Source organism: Gymnoscopelus microlampas (assembly GCF_963454915.1).
Source record: "Gymnoscopelus microlampas genome assembly, chromosome: 9".
NCBI classification, from domain to species: domain Eukaryota; kingdom Metazoa; phylum Chordata; class Actinopteri; order Myctophiformes; family Myctophidae; genus Gymnoscopelus; species Gymnoscopelus microlampas.
In genome coordinates, this window is record NC_139946.1 from 44,509,264 (window position 1) to 44,519,263 (window position 10,000).

At 41.1% G+C, this 10,000-nt stretch overlaps 1 protein-coding gene across 2 annotated transcripts in view; it reads right to left on the reverse strand.

The window, feature by feature from the left end:
- Positions 1-10,000, reverse strand: part of bcar3 (BCAR3 adaptor protein, NSP family member) — a 75,016-nt gene that overhangs the window by 27,930 nt on the left and 37,086 nt on the right. The gene's annotated exons all lie outside the window — the stretch shown is intronic.

The following is a 10,000-nucleotide window of genomic DNA, read 5'->3' on the forward strand; positions in this document are numbered from 1 at the left end:
ACACACACACACACACACACACACACACACACACACACACACACACACACACACACACACACACACACACACACACACACACACACACACACACACACACACACACACACACACAATGACACCTCAATCACACAGACAGAGGCTCCATGACGCAGACAGCTCTGTCACATCAGGTGCCTGCAAATAATCACGTTTGGATGTGACAAAATGTCAATACTTTTGCAGAGTAATAAGCACGTGAATTTTAGTTTTGAAATCGGCTGCCGTGTTAAGTGTTCCGATTATTTTTTTCGAAATATATGAATGTCATATTATCATAAAGATCATAGTGTTTTGCCAATTACTTCGTGGCCCGGCCACTTATCCTCACGGTTAAATAAGAACCAGTGGCCCTGAAATGGTTGAGAACCACTGCATTAGACATTGTTCCTACAGCCACCGGCGAGGGAGCATACACCTTTTAATGAGCAGTGTAAAAAGGTTTTTACCTACTGTAAGCAGATCACATTTTAACAAACTTTACGTTTCGTCAGGGGCGTCACGGCCATTCACTGTGCGTACGACGCGACACCCTCACTCTCACAGATCCGTGATTTCATACCCCCCACTTTTTGATAATTTTTTTTCCTTTTTTTTTTAATAATAAATTGGTAAAATCAGGCAAAAATAGGAATTAAATAACCTAACCCTAACCTAACACCGAATTAAAGTAACCAAAACACGAAAAAAAAACTAACAAAATCCGCCCAAAAAACGCAACATTTTGAAAATACAGATTTACAGAAATATACAGATGTTTTTAACGCTTTTTCAAAAATAGCAGATATACAAGTTCATAGCGCGGCACTCGGTGCCGCGCTATGAGCTTGTATATCTGCTATTTTTTAATAGCCAAAGTGTAAAATAAGGGGTATCAGTCCACCGAAAGTCCATCCCCCCCACCTTCTGAGAGCCTATGACGTCCCTGCGTTTCGTGACTACCACAAGGTCCATGGTACAGTGCGTTGCCCTTCACTGAGAGGAGATAGTCCCATGTGAGTGTTATGAAGAACAGTGCATAAGCTTTACAGTATGCATGTATAATGAGATGAGATGAGATGAGAGATACTTTATTAATCCCCAAAGGGAAATGGAAAATATTAAATTGGACACCTGCTGTGTCCTTTGATTCCTCAATCCCGCTCATTCTTGTCGCCTTCCTTTCTTATGCTGCGTTCAAACGGGCAGATACACAGATACAGAGATACAAAGATACACAGCATATTTGTCGCTCTGTCGCTTTGTATGTGTTGCTCGACACGGTTGTTGACGTCATCAGAGTCATCGTCATCGGAGCTACAGTTGTGTATCTTTGTATCTGGAAGTTGAACCCAGCTCAACTTGAATTTGTACCTTTATATCTTTGTATCAGTATCTTTTGTAGCAGCTACAAACGTCGGATGTTGCTTTGTATCTTCATATCGCTGGCTTCCATTGAAAATGAATGGCAGCATGTATCTTTGTATCCGTGTGAACGCAGCATTACACTTCTTACACATTGTCTATTTCCTTTCTTACACATCGACCATGTCTCTCCCCTCTGTGCCTTCCTATTTGTCCTGTTTACTCTATATTTCTATATCTCTAAATCCATTAGAGACCCCATGGCCCTATGTCTCCATACTGTACATGACAGGAAGTCGTTATATCAGATTACACCCCCCCAGCAAATTAGAATAACAGGAAGGAATAGAATACGAAAAAACATGCTTTTATAATCTCATCCTATGCATGGTTTTATTCATTCTGAACTTGAGGCTGTGTGTGTGTGCGTGTGTGTGTGTGTGTGTGTGTGTGTGTGTGTGTGTGTGTGTGTGTGTGTGTGTGTGTGTGTGTGTGTGTGTGTGTGTGTGTGTGTGTGTGTGTGTGTGTGTGTGTGTGTGTGTGTGTGTGTGTGTGTGTGTGTGTGTGTGTGTGTGTGTGCGCGCTCGCGTGCGCGCCTGCGTGCGCTTGTGTACAGCAGAGAACTACATTAAAGGGCAAGGTTACATGTGCACATGTACATATTGATCCCACTGTATAGAGCAGTGTTGACTCCTTGCATGATATAATCCAGAAGCACTCATATATGACTCATAAAGAGTCATGCTGTCTTTCTTGATACAGTATACCTTAATAATCCCACCACACAAACTGTGCTACTGTAGGTATAAGTGCTGATTCTATTCTCTGTTGGTCATCTCACCATATAGAGTTTGTTTGTTGTTTGTTGTTTGTGCTTTATTTTGATAGGTCAGTGTAGAGCAGTGGTTCCCAAACACCCATTTATGGGTAAATATCCCTTTGGTTTATGTTTCCTACATTTTGTTTTTAATTGCTATTTCAAAAGATTTCCCAAAAAATCATAGAAATTCCATAAATTAGGAAAAAAACGGTGGAAGAGAGTATTATAGGGGAGTGATGAGTAAGGTATGATCCGGCCCAGGGGCGCCAATTTATGTCCACGCTTTTGGGTGCGCAACGCACACGCGCGCGCATGTGCGGCCAGTCCGTGAGCGAGCGCGCGAAAATGTGCGGTTATTTTTCCGGGGTTGTTACCTTTATTGGGGGGCTTGTTACTTTAATGCGGTTAATTTGGTTAATTTGGTACAAAAAATGTACTCCATGAAGTGTAGATGTTGGAGGTTTTTTCTTTTTCTTTTTTTTGTGTTGAGTTTGTGATGGGTGCTCGTCATTTCCCCTGAGTGCTTTAGCCCCGAGGCACCCACAGTATCGGCGCCCTTGGTCCGATACTGGGGTCACACAGGGGTCTTGCTGTTAGGCTATGTGGTAATGCGCTAATCGGCTATCGGGTCGCCCCACCATAGTGTTTTTAACGAAGGGCATTGTTACATAACAGCCAGACACGGGACAGAAACGTGACGGCAGTCAAACAGCATCAAACTCCACTCTCTGGCTGTGGTCTCTATGGAACTTGATATTGATGTGAAATGGGTGACAACCGCTGACCCAATGGAGCTGAGTCAATACTAGTGCTGCTGTTAACTGTTCAGTGTGTACTCAGATAGAAACTGATGGGGGGGGACTGCAGATACACGTGGTTATGGTCAAACACACACACGCACACACTCACACACACATACTAAACATCAGTGGTGGAAGAAGTACTCAGATATTTTACTTGAGTAAAAGTAGCAATACCGCAATATAAAAATACTCAAGTTACAAGTAAAAGGCCTGTGTTCAAAATGTTACTTGAGTAAAAGTACAAAAGTATTGGCATCAAAATATACTTAAAGTACCAAAAGTAAAAGTACTAATGTTTGAAAATAGCAGAAGCTCACAACGCGTCGCGATGCGGCACGTTGTGAGCTTGTAGATCGGCTATTTTCAAATAGCCTATGTATAAAATAAGGCTAAAGTGGTTAATGTATGTTTTATAATATAGTCATTTATATCTGCAAAGTCACTAACTAAAGTTTTCAAATTATTGTAGTGGAGTAAAAGTACAATATTTGCCTCTGAGATGTAGTGGAGTAGAAGTAAAAGTATTGCAAAAAAACTAACAACATGAACACATGTACAGGAAGTGCTGTAGACGTGGGAATTGATAAGATTTTATTGATACCAATGCCATTAGCGATTCTGCTTAACGGTCCGATTCCTGATCGATTCCCTCATCCTATCCTGATCAATTTTCAGAGTGGATAAAAGAGTATAGGTTTACACAGGCTTTCAATTGTTCCATTGTTATCTCTGACTCTGAGTCTAAACAGTGCAGACAGGATCAACGGAGGTCACACATGATCCACATACCATTTAAAGGCAGGTGCTGAACTTCAAAGGACAAACATAGAGGAAAAATAAAAGATTGCACACTGTAGCTCCGTTTTGAAAGATGTATTCAGACTTGTATCTGAAGAAGAGCAGTGTGCTCCAAACGTTGCTCAGCCCACTCAGGTGGTACCTGAGTGGGCTGCCGGAGATCACACTACACAACTTAGCTTTTCATGTTAAATTAGTCGATACAAAATGCTCTCTCTCTCTCCTCTCACTCTCACACTCTTTTTTTTTTTATAGTAATACAAAATATAGTCTATTCAATTATGTTCCGTCAATGTTGATTTGTCAAACCTGCGTCTTGCAGACTGAAGTTACATAATATCAACTGAGATTAGTTAAAGCTGTAATAATAAGCCATTTCTGACTGTTGTAAGTATAGCCTGCCCTACACTCTATAGAAAGACACAACGGCCTCGCTGTCCAGTGTTTAGCTATTGATCAATAGCATGTTAAAGGTGTGCGGTAAACAAAGTTGCATAAATCACAGCTCAGGGTTCAGTGACAGAATCTAGATGACGTCGTCCCCGCATTGTCTATTTCATTTGGACAAATGAAATCAGTTCAGTAGAACAGTTGGTGTAATTATAAGACATTTGCTGGACAGAACCATTCTTTATTGTCATCCATGTATAACTTAAATCAGGGACGTCACAGGCTCTCAGAAGGTGGGGGGGATGGACTTTCGGTGGACTATATACCCCTTATTTTACACTTTGGCTATTCAAAAATAGCAGATATACAAGCTCATAGCGCGGCACCGAGTGCCGCACTATGAGATATACAAGCTCATAGCGCGGCACCGAGTGCCGCACTATGAGCTTGTAGATCTGCTATTTTTGAAAAATCGTGAAAAACATTTGTAACTGTCAAATGTAAACAAATTTTGTATTTAAATTTTTTTTATTTTTTTTTTGTGTTTTGGTTACTTTATTTCGGTTTTAGGGTTAGAGTTAGGTTATTTCATTCTTATTTTTGCCTGATTTTACCGATTTATTATCAAAAAAAAAATTTATTTTTTTATTTTTTTCAAAAAGTGGGGGGTATGAAATCACAGATCTGTGAGAGTGAGGGTGTCGTGTCGTACGCACAGTGAATGGCCGTGACGCCCCTGACTGAAATTTGGATTATAAATCAGATTTCAGAGATGGACACATAAAGACATACAGACATACAGACAGACAGACAGACAGACAGACAGACAGACAGACAGACAGACAGACAGACAGACAGACAGACAGACGCAGGTAGGCAGTTCTCTATTCATCTGCACTTGACCTGCAGAGCTCTTTGTGGGACGGACCAGTAAATCTAGATGCCTATTTAACTGACGCCACTCATCTCATACACTCATCTTTTACTGGCAGGGCCCCCCCCGTCCCCGCCCCCACCCACCCATCCATCTATCCGTTCATGCACAAAGCACCACATGCATTACAGTAATAACCCCCCTATACTGTACTGTGTGCAGCGGCTCTATACGTCACCGCTATGGGTTAGCCCCCCACACACACACACACACACACACACACACACACACACACACACAGTCAATATGAACGATCTCTGGGCGGGCGGTCAGGTCGGGGGCGAGATGGAGGAGGGGTGGGGGGTGGAGGGAGAGGGACGTAGGGGTAGAAGGCAAAGGGGAGGAAATGGTAAGGATGGAGGGAGGGAGGAGGGTGGTGGAGGCATAGAGCGAGGGATGAAGGTGAATACGAAAAAGAAACGGGGTAATTTGATAGGTGACACTAAAAGCAAGTAAGATGATGCTGTGGGAGAGGAGAGGTGGATGATGAGAGGAGAGACAGAGGTAGAGGGGGGTGGAGGTAGAGAGGGATGGAGAGATAGAGAGGGTGGAGATAGAGAGGGATGGAGAGATAGAGAGAGTGGAGGTAGAGAGTGATGGAGAGATAGAGAGGGTGGAGGTAGAGAGGGTGGAGAGGTAGAGAGGGATGGAGAGGTAGAGAGGGATGGAGAGGTAGAGAGGGATGGAGAGGTAGAGACGGTGGAGAGGTAGAGAGGGACTGATGTGATGTTTATAGGCTGGTGTTTAATTAAATCCTGCCTGATGATGTCATCCTTATAGAGGGCACCTGCGTGTTCCCGTACCGCCATAACTGTATAAGCCTGCCTTGTGCGTGTGCGCGTGTGCGTGTGCGTGTGCGTGTGCGTGTGCGTGTGCGTGTGCGTGTGCGTGTGCGTGTGCGTGTGCGTGTGTGTGTGTGTGCATGCGTGCGTGTGTAGTGCGCATCTGGTCTGTCTTTATAGCAACCTGCCCTTTTCCATCTCCTTCCTCGTCTCTACAGCGTTCTTACTATGGTCTACTATCCTCTGCTGTTCTGTCAACGCATGCAGACGTTCACTCTGAACGAATGAAGCCGCAAAGTCAAACAAATGCAGTCACTGACTGTTGTCATTATTTGACAACAGCCAAATACATTTTTCATTGGTACTTAGCCCATTGAGACCGGGAACGCATCTGTTTCATTTTAAGATTTCTTTGGCTATTCAAAAATAGCAGATATACAAGCTCATATGGGTATTTTTTAGAAAGAGTGTGGAAAATGTGTGCAAATCTTTGAATATATATATTTTTAAAGCAAACATTTTTAACTCAAGTCTTTGCTTCTGGGGATTCTACAAAATGTCTTCTAAATCCTAAACAGTTTTTTGAAAAAACTTATGTTGCTATAATATCAGTGGTTCTCAAACTTTTTTCATGTCAAGGACCCCAAAAAAAAACAAAATATGTTGTTCAGAAACAAAGATTTGAGTTTTTAAACATTTTAGTTTTTTCGCTTTAAAAAATATATATATATTCAAAGATTTGCACACATTTTCACGATTAAAAAAAATAGCCAAAGAAATCTTAAAATGACACAGATGCGTTCCCGGGTTGAATGGCCTAAGCTTTGACAGAACACCTCCAGAGACATGAAGTTTAGACAGAGGTGTGTGGTCAGAGATAGGTGACGAGCATAATGGTGATGATGAAAGTACATATACTGTGGTGATAATTAGGGATGTCCGATATTATCGGCCTCCCGATATTATCGGCCGATATTAGCATAATTTTTTTTTTTGCTTTATAAATAAGTTACAGGAGTTCTTACTGTATATGGTGTGTGTGATATGAAATGTGAGCTTACCCTAATCACAATAATCCCCGCATATATCGGTATCGGTTGATATCGGTATCGGTAATTAAGAGTTGGACAATATCGGTATATCGGTTATCGGTAAAAAAGCCAATATCGGACAACCCTAGTGATAATACTGGTACTAGTGATGACGATGATGAAAAACATACATGATATGATAGAATAAAAGTTGCTCATGGCTCTGTTCCTCTCCATCTCTCTCTCCCTATCTGTCCTGTATTTTTCCACTGGCAAACAATCAAACTAGACGCCTTAGAAACAAACTTTTTCATCACTGGATGTGGATGTAGGAACTGCCAACATACGGCTAAGTTCTGAAAGATGCCAAAAACAGAAGGCATTGTTCAGATGGGTTTTTATAGGTGATTGGATTTTTACAGACCAATCTGGCACCCTGGAGTTTCCACAGGAAATGTTTCAAACCACCAAAATGTCACATCCCTGTCACAGAAGGGCTCAATAAGCCCAAAGCTGTGGTAAAAAAATAGCAGATACACAAGCTCATGGCGTGGCACAGAGTGCCACGCCATGAGCTTGTAGATCTGCTATTTTTTACCCGAATAGCCACATTTCTTTACCCGAATAGCCAAAGAAACCTTAAAATGTCACAGATGGGTTCCTGCGTTCCCGGTCTTAACGGATTAAGTTAAGAGCGGTTAATCTTAAATCTTGCATATACCCAAAGGAAATGCTCTTGCCGTTTTGTGGAAAGGGAGATAATCATCAAATGGTTTCATGATGAAAGCCCATCAACATCATCATCACTACCATCACTAAAACAACAAGCATCTGTTTATGTGCTATTTCCTTTACTTGCTGTGTGTCTGTCTCTTTCTGTGTCCCTATACTCCTCTCTTCTCCCTCCCTCTCTCTCTTTCGCTCTCCCTCTCTCTCACTCTCACTCTCTCCCTCTCTCTCTGCGTTACTATTTGTCTTCTTCGCTGTCACACACCCTTCTGTCTTTTTTTTGTATTCATGCATTTATACTCTATTAGTTTCAGTGCACAGAGAGACATGAAATACAGTAGAGAGAGAGAGGGAATTATGCAGTAAAGATATTCGGGTCAAATTGTGTGGAGACTAGGGGTGTGCCGATATATCGTCCCGCGGTATATCGCGATACGTTTTCGTGACGATATGTATGTAAAAAAAAAAACAGCCCAGAGGTGTGAAAAGGGTGACAACATGTTGGTTTTTTTTCGGGTCAGGTGTCACACTATTGCCCTATTTGGATTCAAAACGGCTATTGTAGCTGAAAAGCTACAAGTTTGCATGTCTGAATAATGCAAAAACAGAATTATTTGTTTGCATTTGCTTTTTTTCTCCCCCATATATTTTCATAATAAAAAAAAGTGCGTATCGTATCGTATCGAAATCGTATCGAAGTTGTGAGCCCAATATCTTATTGTATCGTTTCGTGAAATTAGTGTATCGGCACACCCCTAGTGGAGACCTAAGTACTGTACAGCAGGGGGTATAGTCCAAGCCAATAGTAAAGGGATCTGTTGATCTTGTCATGATGGTCTTTTATCGTAACGCTCCCCACCTTTTCCTGTTTACATACAGCCGAACAGAAAGCACTTCATGTGTGTGGGACTAGAGTCACTAGACGGATCTAATTGCTCAATTTAGAACTCATCAAACAGAGCCATCATCAATACTATCACCAAGATGTGTGTGTGTGTGTGTGTGTGTGTGTGTGTGTGTGTGCGTGCGTGTGTGCGTGTGTGTGTGTGTGTGTGTGTGTGTGTGTGTGTGTCCACTACAGTTCCACCACAATTATTTGAAAACTTTAGTTACTAGCTACTTTGCAGATATAAATTATTATATTATCATATATATATATATCATGAGCACTTTAGTCCTATCTTATACATAGGCTATTTGAAAATAGCCGATCTACAAGCTTACAACGCGTCGCATCGCGACGCGTTGTAAGCTTGTAGATCTGCTATTTTCAAACATTTTAGTACTTTTACTTTTGGTACTTTAAGTATATTTTGATGCCAAAACTTTGTACTTTTACTAAGTAAACTTTGATTACCAGACTTTTACTTGTAACAGAGTATTTCTACGTTGCAGTATTGATACTTTTACTTTAGTAAAAATGTGAGTACTTTTTACACCAGTGCTCTCAGGTCACAGTGACTGCTGGCTGCAGCTGTAGTGTGGTGGCCAACAGGGCATGTGATTTAAACCTCTGCTACACACAGCACAATCTGGACTGTTAGCTTAACTCTGTAAGAATGTCAAAATGGACCATGTGTGTAAGGCTGTGGGCTCAGCTCATACCAGGAACATGTGATCACACAGTGTAAGAGTACTTGTTGCTGTAGGTTTGGAATAGAAATTATAAATGATGTATATTGTCGCTGTCGGGCGAAAACTGTTACTTTTCAGGATATGGAAAGAAGAACCTGGATCCAATGTAGTTCTTATTTAGCCCTTGTTAACCCATTAAGACCGGGAACGCATCTGTGTGTCATTTTTAGATGTCTTTGGCTATCAAAAAATAGCAGATATACAAGCTCATAGCGCGGCACCGAGTGCCGCGCTATGAGCTTGTATATCTGCTATTTTTGAAAAATCGTGAAAATTTGTGGCAAAATCTTGGATTATATATTTTTTAAAGTGAACATTTGTAAAATGTTTAGTTCCAGGAACCCCCAGAAGCAAAGATTAGATTTACAAATGTCCGGCAAAAAAAAGAATAAAATATTTGCACAACTTTTCATGATGCTATTTTTGAATAGCCCAATGAAATCTAAAAATGACACACAGATGCGTTCCCTGTCTTAAAGGTATTTATCAGTGTTTATAAGAAACCCACAGACAGACTTAACCACTTTCACTTAAAAAGAACAAAGAACAGCATATCTATAAGCTATGATCTTGTAGATTGGCAATGTTGCTACTTGTGTGTGACACTATGACAAAGTAGGGTAAATCATTTACAAAAGAAATACCAAAAATTCTAAACATAAAACGTTGAAATATGGAGATATGAGGTATCTATC